Source organism: Poecilia reticulata, chromosome 16, assembly GCF_904066995.2.
Source record: "Poecilia reticulata chromosome 16, P_reticulata-male-v2, whole genome shotgun sequence".
Classification (NCBI taxonomy): Eukaryota; Metazoa; Chordata; class Actinopteri; order Cyprinodontiformes; family Poeciliidae; genus Poecilia; species Poecilia reticulata.
Window position 1 is genome coordinate 10,325,592 of NC_088845.1, and position 16,303 is coordinate 10,341,894.

The window sequence follows — 16,303 nt, forward strand, 5'->3', positions numbered from 1 at the left end:
ATTACAGAAACATACTCTGCTAAAAGTGATATGTTCCATTTCAGAGCATAAAGAAAAGTTTATTGTTCCTCTCACTTTAAAAGTAAAGATATAAAGTCTGTCTGAAAAATTCCTTAAAATTTTATTGCAGCTCCAACTTTCAATACGTTTTTGCAATTACTCAAGCCAATCGAGAAGTCTCATAATCGTGGGTTGAAGTTTTGATGCTAAAATTCACATCTTTTACTATTGGGACAGGAGCAAGATGTAAGTAGCAGGATCCTCTCAGCTTCAGCATGTACCTAATTTCCCTACAATGAAAATGCATAAAGGCAACATCCAGAGTGACACAGACTGACAAACATCATAAAGGTTCAGAAAAATATTTAAGACAGAGGCCGGTTTGTGTTGCCAGAGTCTGTATTTCGAAGAACTGCAACATAACACACACTAGCACCAGTTCAACATGAATGGAATTGGTGGGCAAAAACACTTAGGGAGCACTTACACAGAATTGTTTATTCTATCTTGTAGCAAGCATAAGGTTAGCTTTCAATTTACTGTGTTATTTAAAACCTTTCCTTGAGATTTTGAAACACTGAACCTTGCTACTAGGTAGTCATATACTGCTGCTTTCAGACACAGAAATAAACAGTCTTGAATAACATTAGAATAAATGTATTCCGATTCATGCATGGAAAGTAATGAGCAGACTGTTTTTTCAAGCTGCATGGGGTATTTTATTTTTTTTACTTTTCATAAAGTGCTTAAAATAATAGTCATACAGACACTGTCGCAGGTGTTTATACAGCTAAACACAGGGGACCATACTGAACAAGCTCTTTCAAAGAGCTCAAACATATTATAAAACTATGGCACTCCTAAAAATGGGCTTTAGTGTTTGCCAAACAGAAAAAAGCCTATCAAGGATTAAAAACTGGTAGTAAATACTTATTTGCCTACGTCTTTGTTGAAATATTTTGCAGCTTAGACCATGACATTTTATTATATATATATAAAAACTCCCCTAATTTCTAGCTAACAAAAAATATTATTGAGAAATTATTTTGAACCAAACACATCAAGAAACGTTTGCAGGTAAGTTATTGAAAAAAAATTCTAACTTGTGACCATTTTTCAAAAATAGGTTTAAAAGTTTCAGCCTAGTTTTACTTAGGTGCCCCGCTACAGCTTTTACAGAAGAACAGAGAGCATCCACCGCCTTGATGTGCACAACTAAGGTTTTGTTTGCTGGTCCTCTAATCTGTCAAAGTGAACATTAATGACCCACCGCCCAGCCTCATTTCTCTTTATTTGTCCTTTTCACCAACACACAGATTAGTAGGTTGTATGTTTATCATGAACTTCATCGCTGTAATGTAGTTTTGTTCTGGCAATCATTTACATTTAAATAAACCGCCTCAGCTACATTAAGTAACAGACGGGCATAAAATAAAGGCTGCCAATTACCTTACACTCCATTTATTCTTGTTAGCTGGTTTATAAATTATTTGATTGATTACAACAAAACCCCTTCAGCTGCTATCTGCTCTGTGATTTACTGTATGCAGCACACATGCTAAGTGGAACGTTGTGTCCATAAGTCAGTCTCTCAGACAAGCTGGTGGCCTCCTTAGCCACAGTGATCCTCCTCCAACGCATGGGCTTCATTATTGAGATGGCACTCCAAATGCATTTTATGTGTTTGCACCTCCTACTTGTCCATTCAGGAAAGCTAGACTATTTATACATTCCTGGGATGGATATTTTTATTTTTAGCATTCTCCCCCCTGTCTGATGAAAGAATGGAGAACCTCTCTAAAGAGCAACATTGATCGAATCAGACAGCCGACGGGTCGCTTTCTTTTCTTTTAGTTGAAATTCACAGTAGGTTTGTGGATGGGGGCTCGACACAAATGGCTCTTCTATCAGATCCTAGCTGCCAAAAACACTCATCGGGTATGCATGTCATCTCTCCCACAACAAACATCATCAGAGTCCACAAAAGTGAAGCTTTACTTTTTCTGACACTCCTATTCACCAGTAAAACCTCTTCAGGCCTCAGAAAATGGGCCCAGGCCGACTTATAAACCCCAACCTGTTTGTATTTTACACAGAGGATTGTTTGACTTGATGGAGATTGAAGTCCTTAGATTGCTTTAAAAATAAAAGCTTCTAGGTGTCAGATATGAATGGAAAAGCCTCAGCTAGAACTTGCTTTTACTGAAAATCTAAATTTATATTAAGCAGAGCAAAAAATGTTCTGTTCTAGAAAGCTGGCTATGTTCTCCACTCTGCAATACAGTTATAGATTTGATTATATCACAACCTAGAACATTGATTTCTTATTCACTATAGGTCTAAGTAGTGCAGAAAAATAGCCAGATGTTTCTAATCATGTCCCAGTTACATAAATAAATACCTAATTGGCATTAAAAGTTATAATTAAGTGCAAGCATGGCTTTTTGGTGAAAGCATACTGCCAATAGCTTATGGCAATAATTGGATTTGACCTGTTGTACTAAATGTTAAGATAAATGTCAGTTTGTCTTATAATAATCCTTGATCTTCTTATTGTAACAGACTTTTAAAATTAAAGCGATATTTTCTACTTTAACACCAAAAGACATTCTGCATAAATTATTTGTCATAGAATTTAATATTTCTTAAAGTGAGTTGAGATTTATTACCAGTTTCTGATGTAATCCAGACGCAAGTGAATAAAGCAACAGCAGCCAGAACTAACTTTTAAAGAACTATATATTGGACAAAAAGATTACAGAACTGTTTGATTAGTTAGGGTAAATGTTGCTGGGAACAAATATATCACCATATTAACTTAAACTAAAAAAACGGACTATTTTATATTGAATATATCCATTCACACATGCGGTTGTTTATGAAAATTTAAAAGCAATCGAGCGATCCTTTAAATAGTTGTTAGAAATTTACAATTTCTAAATCCCTGATATAAAATGAAAAACTATGCAACCATTTATTATCAAGACTCAGCATCTTAGTCACAAAACTACTGATTCCACTTTTTTTTAGCTTGACGGTTAGCTTATACCAGCAAGACAATTCAGCTGGTTTTCCTCTATTTTATATTTGGGACACATCTTCCAGTCTTAGTAGAGAGGTGACGGGCACAGAGAAACTGAAATGTGGCAATAAAATTGAAAAACTGTGTGACTGGCCGCTGATGGGTTTTAGAAAATGTAGAAGAGCTTTTTAGGCGACTTGAATCCGTCACTCACAGTAAGACAGTTTCTTTCTAAAAAATGGGAGCTTTTAATGAGAGAACAAAGCTCTGTCTCTTTAATAGCTGGCATCACCTCCACTTTACCCACATTAAAGCAGTAACACATGAATCTAGCTGAAAACCTGATCTATTAAAGATGAGAAAATGGCTGGTAAGCAACAACGGAAAGCCTGCCTTCAGTTTGAAGATGTATTTCATCACAGTTTCAGAGGAGCGCATGAGACCTCCTTGATTCTGTCCTGTAGTTCTGACAGCAAAACTCATGCAGCAAGCATGCATAATATCTCAACAAAAGCCGGTGTTTTAAAGTTAGCAGTGTCACCTGTGCAAGATGTGCTCTGAAGTCATATCAGGTTCCAGAGCTCTGCAAACAACAAAATGTAAAAAAAATAAAATAAAATAAAAATCTGGTTTGTTATGAATTGCTTATTCTGCCACAGAAGTAATGTTTTCTCATCAATTCCCCTTGGTCTGAATGTCGCAAGAAAGTTATTGGACCTGTTCAAACTATATTGTACAAAGCAAACACACAAACTTGGAAATTAACAGAGGCACCTCCACAACAAAGTGACACAAACCTTATGACATGTGGAACAGCAGGGTTAAAGAGATGTAATTCATCAAACAACTTTAATCTTTAATCTAAATAATATTGGTCATTGTACAGCGTTTAGGTTGGATCGTAATGTTTCCGCAATTAATGATACATGCCAAGAAGAAATTGTAAAACTTTTTTTCATAAATTCATTTTAATTTCCAAACATTTCTCATTTAACAAATAATGACTTATTCTATGTCACGTAAGTGAGACAATTCTTCTTGAACCTTTTTAAATCTAACAAATTCGGTATTTGGGTTTATTTATACACTTTCTTGTTCAATAGATTTTCTTTTTTAAGTTAGTGAATTAGTTGGCTTCTTTTCAGCAGCTCTATGCATTTTGGTGTCTAGGCTTGAAGATGGCTTCCTGAAGTTAAAATTCATTATCAGAATAAGGAGGAGAGGAGTTTGTAAGTGACTTTGAGTATGACATGGTTGTAAAATGCTTATAATTCACTTCAGGAAGGGTGTTTAAGCCAAATCTTACCACAGACTAATTAGTCATGTAGAACAAGTTGTAACAGTGTACAGACGAGGAAGGAGAAGCAATCTACATGTATAACGTGTTTTATTTAAGATCAAGTTTGTGCTCACAGCCAACAACATGCTAAAACGTGACTAAAGAACTGCCTCAGGCTAAGGGATATTTAAGTGCCGATTATGCTTAGGTAATAATGAGACTGTAACTTACAAGCTGACTGGATCAAAAAGTTGACTGTTTCCAAGCAGGTTTGTTTGGTTTCTCTCTTGGTAACACCAATCATTATTAGGGTGTTTTCCTGACTCTTCATGAGCCTCATGGGCAGAAACAGGAACACTGAAAATGAAACAAATACTTTACAGGTGTCTCAGACACACGCTGCGGATGTCACTGATTGAAAGGAATATTACACGTCTCCGCTTCAGTTGACTTGTCCAATATATCTCCCCTTTCAGCAGGATCTGACAAGTCTGGCAGGTGGAGACCCTTTGTTGCGCATTGATTTCTTTCTTCATTTCACAAGCTGCTGGTTTGAGCTGACTGAGAAGTTGAAGTCTTCCACAGGTCACAGCACCATCACTCAACTGAACTCTGAAAATCTACACAATAAAACTATTATTCTCCTTATGAATACTTGTAGTACATACGGTATACATAAATAAAAAATAAAAAAAAGCTTGTAATGCTTTAAGAAAATGAGGTCACTTCATTTAACATCTCACTTTAAGTTTCTGTATCTAAACAGATATTACATCTCAATCAGCTAGATGCTTTCTGCTAACTTGTGACACGCAGTCTCGAATCCGCTCGAGTCCCTGATGCCAGAAACAAAAAGTTCCCTGCATAAATTATGCAGCACAGCATTGCCTGAAAGTGATGCTAAAACAGGTCCAATAAATTAGACATCAGAGCTTCTCAGGAAGCAAAACCAGCTGTAAAACTGAAGAGCCCACCAAAGCCCAAATTGGCAAACAAACAAGTGGCGGCTGCTCAATTAAGCTCCTGCTGAAAGGGAGCAGCTCTAAATTAGTTCACATTACAGCTATATTGTTAAGTAATGTACATGAGCTTAGATGCTCTTCGTTCAAACACACGAGCCACCCACATACTGCCTACCCCTCCTTGTGACCCACTAAACTGGGCTTATACAAATGTTTTCAGCTTTCCAACTGCTCCGTCTCCACATTTCAGCAGCTGGTGTTATTTTTGTTTTGCATACAGTGTCACAGCCTTTCACCTCAGCCTATACTGTGCTCTGTAAATAAATTATTAAGTCTGGAACTGGCCTCATTTCACTTTTATTTCCTTTGTACAAATGTGGAAAACATGCAGTTTGCTTCCCCCTCGACTGTTACGCTCTACTTTGAGTGGGTCTATGACTAAAAAAAAAAAAAAATCAAAATAAAATACTTTGAAGTTTGTGGTTGTAACTAAAGCTGCACAAAATAGTGACTCATAATTACTACTGCAATATCAGTGTTTGCATATCACCCATTGCAAAAAAAGGTTGCTTAGATCCAATCTTTGATGGGATGTTAAATTTCCAGATCCTTATAATTAAACTCAGAATATCGATATTGTATTTGGACAGTTTCTGGTACCGACTGCTGCTAAAGCCCGGAACAAAAGTGTGTTTTTACTGACCAAGATGCTAAAGCTCAACAAAAAAATGATGGGATTGTCAGAATGATGACACACAAAGAATCTTGAAAATAATGGATTAATCATAATGGTACCACACTTTTGAGGAATAGCACTAAAATTACAGATTTTCCTACAATCATGCACCTCTAGTTGTAACATGAAAAAACAAGAGAAAGTTTAGGGAATATTAGTACAGCCACTATAGGATTATTCTGGCTACAATACAATCTTTATTCGCCACACGGCAGCCACCGAGTGGCACTGTATGTCTCTGTTTGTGTGCCTCTGATTGCTGCATGCAATAGCACATCTGCATGAGTGAATAGACAACTCAGTGGGATGGCATTTTTATTTGTGTATTTGTCAAAAAAAAAGAAAAAAAAAGAAAATTGAACAAGTTAAATCCTTGAACAACCTGTCTCTGAAAATAATCACAGAGATGATTATAAGAATGGCACACTGGACCTGATCAGCTGCTGCTGCTGCTGTGTCACACCAAATAAATTAGATTTCCCAGTCTCATAGCAACACTCTGTTTACGTATCTAAGGATGTCATACATGATCAGTCCTCCGTGTCGCAACTGACCAGACGTACTCTGTGGCCCATCAATAATACAGCCTACAATTTTCCCAGTGCCACAACCTTTCTGCTGTCATTACCGCGGAAAGGCGAAGGAAGAGGTGGGTGCTGAGGGGAAGCAGAGAGGAGCGCTGTTGGGAGAGCATGTCACATCCACTTCTCATTAGGGCCCTGACAAAGTCTCCCAGGCCTGGTGTAGGAGGACAACGGGCACCTATTGCCCCACTCAGATGCTCACAGGAGCAAACAGTTGCCTTCGTCTGTAGGCATCAAATGACAACACACCCAGAGAAACTGCTAGAAATCTGAGGGATCTTGTTAAGGTGTAAGAGAGAAAAACGCCTTGAGACCGTCTGTCAGTTATGTGCAAATCCCCAAGACCTTTTTATTCTTAGACTCCCTATCAATAAGATGTAATCATCAGCACAGTGTAAGAAAATCTAGACCTGGATATTTTTATGCAAAAACAGCCATGTTCATTATTAATTATTTCAGCATAAAAATGTTCAACTAGAGCTGCATTAAAGTGCAGTGTGTGCCTAGAGATACTGGAGGCTAAGTGATGCATATAATTACAAAAAAACCACTATTAAGAACATTAAAATTATTCAGTCCCAGACAAAGAAATGCAATTTAAATGAGAAACTTGGTAGAAAATAGTAGTACCAGAGGAAAGTTAAATGAAATATGAAATATGGTAATATGAAGGGAGTGATTCTTTCCAAAAAACCTAGAGAAGGGTTCAAGCTAGGGTTGTCTCACCTCCCATAATACACAATCTACCACTATATTTACAACATTATCAAGACGGGACAAGATTTTTCCAGGACAAAGAGGGCTGCCTTACATTTCCAAAATGTCACAAACAAATCAATATCCTGTCCACATTTTAATAAAAACATAGTGGTACTTGGATAATCCATTAAAAGTCACAGTTTGGATCTGTCGGTAGAGAATCTGTAAGATGAAAATAAATGTTTGCAATTACAAATGCACAGGCATAAGTGGGACAACTCAAATCTGTTTATGGTGTGAAAGCTGCAAACAAAGTTTAAGAGGAAAGTAACTTTTTTGTTGAACCACAGTGGGCCTTCCAGAGAACTCAAGAACCAAAGACCTGCTTCTCAGCTAGCAGCGCATCTCCTGATGCTACCTGTGGATGGATGGGCCCACTAGTTCAATCATTGCACTGGTTAAGATACTACAAATGTATTTAATTGGAATCAGTAATAAAAATAGAGTAATGTGATCATAAAAAAAAATCAAACTTTTTCTTTGAAATGATTCCCTCCAGGACCACAAACGTCTTGAAAATAACTGTTGCTTATTATGAAAAGAGATGAAGTTAATCAGTGAGAAAAGCCCCAGCAGACAAGAGTTGTAATGAGATTGGAGGAACGGAGTGCAAAGAGAGGGTGAGGATAAAGTGTGAGGGATAAAACTCAGTCTCAGTGGGAGAGATGGAGGAGGAGGAAGGAGCAAGGAGGGCGGGTGAGGTTTGTGTCTGAATCCCGAGGATGAGGCGAGGCGAGGCAAGATGAGAAAGATTAGATTTGGGTTATCTGTGTGGCCTGGCGTAGATCTCCGCTTCAGTTGGTGATATCAGCTTGTTGTCTGTCGAGCGAGAGAGGAAGGGGAGGAGAGGAGCTCCTGACGGCAGAACCAGGCTTCAAAGCATCAAAGACTCTGCGATGTGAAGAAGAATATGGACGCTGCGATGGTATGCATGGGGGGAGCCATTGCGAGAATGCATGCTGAGGACTGAGAGAGACGGGTATATGCCAGAGGGTGTGCTGTAAATTAAGATGCCACGTAACACGCATCCCAAGGTTAATGTTTGTGGCATGAATCTTTCATTGGAGACAGCAGAAAGTTATTATCTTGTCGCAGCAGACCACAAATAAGAAGGCAGGGACAGTCATACAGACGCTGAATATAACTTCACGCCTCACTCAAGGGAAAACGTAACTAATGACAAAAGCTTTGTGGAAGCAAAACTCCTTACAGTGAAGGAATAAAAGCTTAAATCATCAACGTAGGCACCACAGAGTTTAAAGGAAAAGGCAGTTCAGCTTCACATAATATACAAGCTGTGAACAGTACATGTTTTCAATTAAGCTCAACTCGAATATAATTCATCCTCCAAGAAAACTGAATATGACACTTCTGAAACTCAGCTTTACGAGATCCAAAAAAGAAGAAAGTGGAACCGATAGCTCAATCGAACATTAAACTATTCACAAGTTTGAAAGCCAATAGAAAGAAATATGTACTCGCTCACTTACAGATTTTCATGGGAGGACTGGTTCTTATAACACATTTCAGATCAACCAGCACATTTTAATATAAAGGAAAATAACTGAAGTAAATAAAAAAAAAACAGCTTTTCATTTCACAGATTTAAGGTAAAACAAATATATATATATATATTCAAACCAACGTGGTCCAATCTGAAAATTGTATTGGCCTCCATAAATTATAGAAAATATTAATCACAACATTGTAAAGCAATTTCAATAACCACACCAAGGTTTGATTACTGCATGACCTTGAGAATCACAAAAATCAAAAACAGAACCTGTCAACATATAGACTAAGATCTCAAAACAAACTTACTGACGTTAGAAGTCTGGAATGAGTTACAAATCAGCATTTTCAACGCTTTGCGTTTTAAGGTAACTACAGTGACCGCCATTATCTGCAAGTGTAACAGAGGTGAACCTTCCTCGGAGCGGTGAGCTTACCAGAATCACCTCCAACAGTGCAATGATGGTTCATTCAGAGAGTCTCATAGGAACCAAGATCAACATCTATAGCTCAGCAGATCTTACTTGCCTCAGCGTCAATAGTTGAAAACCACTGCTGACCAAAGAAAACACAAAGGCCTGCCTAACATTTGCCAGAAAACCTCTTGATTCAAGATTGGGCCTGTTGGAAACAAGACTCATTCAGACTGGTGAGACAAAAGTGAAATTATTTGGTATCTGTGTTTAAATATTGTGCATCCTTTTACATCTGACTTAAAACAAAGCAGAAAGAACATTATACTAACAATCATGCATGGTGGTGGTAGAGTGCCGCTTCAGGATCTGTACAACTTGCAGTTATTGATGAAACCATAAATTCTGCTTTCTAGCAGAAAAGTATTGGGGGAGAATTGATCAGTGTGTGACCATAAAGTCGATCACACTTGGAACATGCAAAAGGTAAATGGTTCACAACATGACGAGTGCTTCTAAGTAGCTAAAAAAAATGGAGGATTAGAGTAATCCATGTTAAGGTCTTCACTCAAATGTAGTACAGATGACATGATTGGATCTTGAACAGTTAATTTCTAAAACATGATGTGTGGCTGAATTAAATCAAGACACTAGTCACAGCGATCTAAAAGACATAGGAGCACTGACTCCACATGCCACATTTAAAAACACACCAACTTCAGTTGAAAACATTAGGTTTTCATCAAGTTAAATTTTGATTATTCAGTTATTTAAACGTGAGACAGTAAGTCTTGCATGTAAATCACGAATGTCTTTAAAATTTCACTTACAGCAACAATCAGAAACCTTGTTCAGCTCTGCTTGTTCCACTGTCACCAGAGCAGATGGGTCAGACTACAAAGCACCCGGCTTGAAAGAACAGGTTCGCACAGGGGTTGTTTGGAGCTACACAGTAAACCCTGAGGAGGTTCTATTAAATTCAAGTGGACCTTGAATTTAATAGAACGACAGATGGTTTTTCGGCTGCACACATTTAATTTAAAAAGATAGATTGTTCTCATTCTTTTTTGGATAGCATAATGACATTGTGCTTGGCCTTACACAGTAAATCACATACCTCTTCACCCGATGAGGATACGGTTGAAAGTAAAGTTTCTAACAGGGAAAACTTGTCCTGTTACGCATTGCAATTTCACCACACTGAGGATCTTTCACATATAAGATGTTGCAACTTGTGCAAAGAAAAGTAAAATGCATTTGAGTATCCTGCAACTAACGTCACATCCACAGAGGATATATATATATATATATATATATATATATATATATATATACACCTGAACTACAGACTGGAAGTGAAATGTCCAGAAACAATAGACAATATCCCTCTGCAGTCTATTTAAACACAAACTGTTGATGCGCAACCATTTTTGAGCAACAAATCTCCACCAGTAGCAAGGGGAATGTTGTGCAGCAGATTATTTCTTTTGATGAGCAGAGACACATACATTTCATATGAGGAGCAGTTCTAAACGTTTTGTAAGATCATTTAGATGTTCAGAAATAAAGCTAAAGAGACATTTATATCCGTCATGTAGATGTTTCAGCTGCTCATTTTAATCCATTAATGTATTCTCAGAGGTTTTCCCCTCTGTGTCCACAGACCTATAACTTGCAACTAGGTGAAAAAAATACACATTGACAAGCTAATTTCAAACTCAAATTCCCCAAATTATATTCTATAATGTAAACTCCATTGAAATTTTATTTATGAAATAAAATACCGCTAGTTGTTTATCTGGTGCAATTTTATGTCTTGAAGCATGAAGAGGACAACAGTAATTTTATCTTATACACTGAAATGCATCTGTATCAGATATTGGATGTTTTTCAAAGTGACCCCAACCTGGACAGTCATCTTGCACTTTGCACTGCATGTGACAAGATTCCCAATTTTGCACAGATGGTGAGAACATCAAATCGATGTATGAAACGAAAGATAAAAAACATGGCAGATGTGACTATTGCTCCATTTTCTGCGTACTCGCACCAAATGTTGGAGCTACAAATTTCACCAATGTCTCTTATTCCCACTTTATCCAAAATAATTGAGATTTCAAGCAAATTGTATTGAAGAGCTACTTTTTATTACTGCAGTCGATCCCTTCAAAAGAAGCATTTCCAATAAAAAAACACACCATGAAGCTAGTCATAATGTCAGATTGCACGACAACTTCAGAATTGATCCATGAATACCTCAAATAAATAATTGTCCTCTGGTAAATAAAAACAAAAAAAAACACAAAAAATCAGAAGAATAATAATTCCAGTCTTAATAGGTCACACCCAGTTTTTGATTAGTGGTTAACACACTGCTTTCAGGAAATAACTGCAGTGAAAAAAATCTATGAAACCTAATTTTGTTTTCAAGAAATTGTGCATTATTACTTAGAATGCTTTAAATACATTTTTTCAATTGCTTCAAAAAAAGTTTGAACAAAACCATTTTGCATACACTGTAAGCAACTTCTTATTGGCTAAAATAGGAAATACAAGGTCTGAGCTTACGATCGGGACCAGAGTGTAATCCATGCATCTTAAATGCAGTCCTGTTACACAGCATGTACTCTGTAAAAGTATCAGCAGTACATCTGCCTTCAGGCTTTGGTTTGTTCCCGTTTAACAGGCTGTGCTGATGGGGTGCCATTTTTGCCTGAGATTCAACATGCTGATAAAAAAAAAAATATAGATATATACATGCATTGCTTTGGGATAAAAAAACATGGTGGTGAATTGCTCTCGGTCTTTCACTATTGTTATGACGGATCTGCAGATTCTCCCAGCACCAACCTCTTTCCATTAGGCCACCATCCTTAAAGAGCCTGCCTCGGGGACCTACTTAGATAGCACTGCGTTCCTCACTGCGATTGGCCTGGCAGGCTTCCTGTTGCCTCACTGTTGCCATGGTTTTGGCGGGGGCTGTGCTGCACTGTTCAGTAGCTCCATCTGTCTTTGGTTTCATCTGGGTGGAACGCGCTGTGATTCCACTCATTTTCTCTCCGTGGGGGGGCAGCATCCATCCTGTTGTCAGTCTTCTGTCTGTGTGCTGGCAGCCGCACATCAACCCAACTCCTGACTGGAGTTTAGAGACGGAGTTCGTCGGTAAAGAGAGACTGCTACTTTGGGTTGGACACGCTTCATCAATTTAAAGGGGAAATGACGTTCAGGAAGCCAAACAGATTTGCTTGGCTTCAGTTTAAAGACCCAGGTGCAGGATTCAGGCAACGAGTGAGAAAAACAGATAAATACAGTCGGGCTGTATTCTGAGTTGAAATGAAGGTCATGTATCAAGAAAAATGTTAATTCATGATAAAATGGAAAGCAAAGCTGCTGAATATTATAGACTTCAGTCTGCAAAACTCTGATATCCTGTGCTGCCTGAATAATTCACACTGACTGTAGCAGAAAAGCCAAAGTGACAAGCAGTCCTAAAAACAAAGGCACTGAAGTGACGTGTGCGCTAACAGAAATAACACCACGGGACAGGCTCACTTGAGGGCATCCTGATTTTAGGATTTCCCATCCTGAGATTGGGCTGATTGCAACTCCCTTTCCAAAAAAAGAAAGAAAAAAAAAAAGGTTTCCTGCACAGATCCAGCTCGGCTAGACGAGATGGATTCATTTCTACAGAATCACACAAACTGAAAAACACTGAACAGAATATGAGCCACAGCAGTTGGTGAAATCCAGCTACAGGCATGAGCGACAACATAAACAACAATGAATCCTGCTGACACTTCATCACAAGACGAGCGCTCAGAGTTGTGACCTATCAAAGCAACTGGAATATCTTTGGGCTGCCGACACCGAGTTGAATATTCCTACAAGATGGTGACTAATGGTGTCTGATATTTCGAAGAACAACCACCCCTCCCTCCACATTGAAGGGCTCCTGGGGTCATCTCAGGGATTTCTGTCTCGACATAGATTCCACAGCTCATAGATATTGCATGGGCTTTTGATGCTAATTAAATGTTACTGCTCAGTAACAGCCAGGATAAAGAGGAACAGCAAGAGAAGAGGGAGAGAACTGCCTGGTATAACTAATTTGTTGTCTGTCTCTATAAATGTCAAATATTTATCTTTGTTCATGTATAAAAGAGATAACCACGTTTTAACTTAAGGTACTGATGACCACATAATGTATGACCGCTTCTTTTCATGCAATTCAGAACAAATTGCTTCCTTTCTACATTTCTTAAAACCTAAAGATAGAGTCAGATCTTCCAGGTATCTAAAATAGAGATACCTGCATATTTGCAATTATTTTCTCATCTAGCATGTTCCATGACAAATAAAACTGGACTCTTCAAAAACAGAGCAACCAACATGTTCAGAGTCCGAATATTTAACGTACAACTGCCTTTTGCTATCAATTCAACCTTGCAGTCAAAAGTAAAACCATTTGATTTTAATAACTAATTCATGTCTTAGTTTATTTCTATTAACTTTTAATATTTTGTATTTACTTTTGATAAATAGAGGACAAAGGACAAAATAACTGAGGAAGAGAAAAAAAAAAAATCTGCCGTGTTGCTGTCTAAAAAAAATTCAAATCTACAACTCAAAGAAAAATGTGAGGTTTCTGACAGCAACACCTCTCGCACACATGCTGCCGTTTGCACACCGCCCACCACGTGCGAGAACCATCACTGTGACTACAGCTCAGTGCATGCGTTTTTGTGGACACAAAGACAAATCATGATGGGGCGGCTGACCTTGACGGTCAGTGTTGAGGAAGAACACCGCCCAGCGGCTATCAGCTCGCCACTCGTCTAAAACACAGCTGCTGATCACATCAGGAGGTCCTCAGATGATGAGCCAGCAACCCTGAGCTGCAAAACAGATTCTTCTTCAGGGTGTTCGACTCTGTGTGCTCCGGCTGGATTTGTCACGTCTGAGCGGCTGTGCTCTTGTATGAATCAGTGATTTGGCTCTGGGATGGGGCTCAAATGTTTAAGCGCAAGTTATTGGTGCGTGCAAAACAATCAGCTTAACGTTGGGAATTGTTTGGTTCTCTGTAACAACGGAAAAACCTGACCAGAGGACTGACGATGTGTGCAGCAGGTTAAAATACAACCCACTCTGACGAGCTTTTCTGTGAAAGTCACCCTGACGTGGATGTGAAGTCTTCCCAAGCTAAAGTCAGCTCAGCGCTTCATGCAGGAGAGGAATTTCGTCCTGTCCCAGCTTGGTGAGGAATCGGGGGGCTTGCTGGGGCGAGTCACGCTGCCTGCCATCTTGAGTAAGCCACAGTGGCCCTGTTCAGCCTTGGAGAGCAGACCACCGGTCAGCTTGTGTTAATTTCAGAGGCATGCTGTGTCCGTAGTGGTGACAGAAGCAAAGCCAAGGTGTCTCTCAGGGAGTCACGCAGCCGCTGCTGCCACAATAATGTCCACACGAGAATCCTAACATTTTTCATTCCTTTACACCAGTCGCTGGCAGAGCTTCGGTGCATTTCAAAAAGCAGCGGCATGTGACACGAGCACGGCTGTCAGTGTGGTGGTACGTGTGAGAGAGAACCAGCAGGACCTTCTTTCAGGTGCCAGATGTGTCACATTATGAGAGCAGCTACCTGCTTGGCAGCTGCAAAACATCACGTGTTGGCTTTGTTTGTCACATCTCTCCATCCTCTTTGTTTGGGCCTCACAGAGCAACTTCTCAGACCAGTAACACGTTGGTTCAGTCACCTTAAATAGCCCAATTAGCAAAAATAGTTTATGCAACCAAACTGTTAAATGTCTGAATTCCGATTTGATTTTAACTGAAAATGGAAACTGAACTGACTTAAATTTATCCCTTCAAATTATGTAAGGGAAAGGCCTTTCATCTTCATTTACACACTTCAACGGTATAGTTTTTGTTTTAAAAGATTGTGCAGATTATTTCAGTAGTTAGGTTTTTTATTTTTTATTTTTATTGCTGTATTTTAATCTATTTCATGAGAGGTTTTGGATATGTTTAAATAGTCAATGATTTCAAAAATAACATTTTTTAAGTGAGAAAAACAACCACATTATGCCCGGTGTTTTTTGTTTTTTTTACAACCCCGTGCATAATGTACTGTCAAAGAATAACATTTAAGGAGAAGCAAATACATAATCTAGAGATGTACCATTCAAAGCCAATTTACTGTCTCCGGGTTCTGTAAAAGATTTTCTCGCAAACACAGATTTTGACCAATTTTGAATTCTCTTTAACGATAATAATATACAAGAACATCATTTAAAATGCTTATTCTAGCCTTCCACACATTAATTATTGATATTATGAGGAGAGTTAACATCATACTGATGTATGAAAAATGTGTTCTGCCAAACAACATTTACCCTAAAAGCAAAGATGGAATAATCTCAGAATTGAGATTTTGAATAGTTTTTTACTCTCTGCATGGTTGGAGGGAATGGGGGCACACCGACCCCGTTTTCACTTTTACAAAGTTTTATTTGTGCATGTTTCAGAAACTGATGGTGTGACAGGAAAATCCCCTCCGCTTCCTCGCTGTCCAACCGTGACCGTGTTCCCGTGCTCCTCCTGAGCATCGCACCGCGCGAAGACTGTGGGAGGGTTAACTCTTCTAAAGACTTTCCTCACACTAAAGAAATTGTTCTCACATAATAGGACAAAAGAACCTAAATGGAAGCAAAAACTGATGGAATAATTTTAGCAAAACACAAAATAAAAGAATAAAATTCACACCACTGGAATACATTTACGTGAATCAGCACTTTCTAAGAGCATCCAATCAAAAATAATGGCCAAACTTTAACACTGTCATTTAACATTGCGGCCTAATAAATATTGTGTTGAACATAAGACCGTTCTCACACAGCTGAAGTGACACTTCTGCTGGAGCAGATATCATCACTGCCAGTTTTCAGAGAAAGCTACAAAATGAGTGATGGACGGGATCAAAAGTTTGAAATCTGGAGAAACATGAGAGAGAACCTTCACTCAGTGAAAACCTTTAGCAACT

At 38.5% G+C, this 16,303-nt stretch overlaps 1 protein-coding gene across 1 annotated transcript in view; it reads right to left on the reverse strand.

The window, feature by feature from the left end:
- Positions 1-16,303, reverse strand: part of LOC103477781 (mannosyl-oligosaccharide 1,2-alpha-mannosidase IA) — a 207,581-nt gene that overhangs the window by 21,487 nt on the left and 169,791 nt on the right. The gene's annotated exons all lie outside the window — the stretch shown is intronic.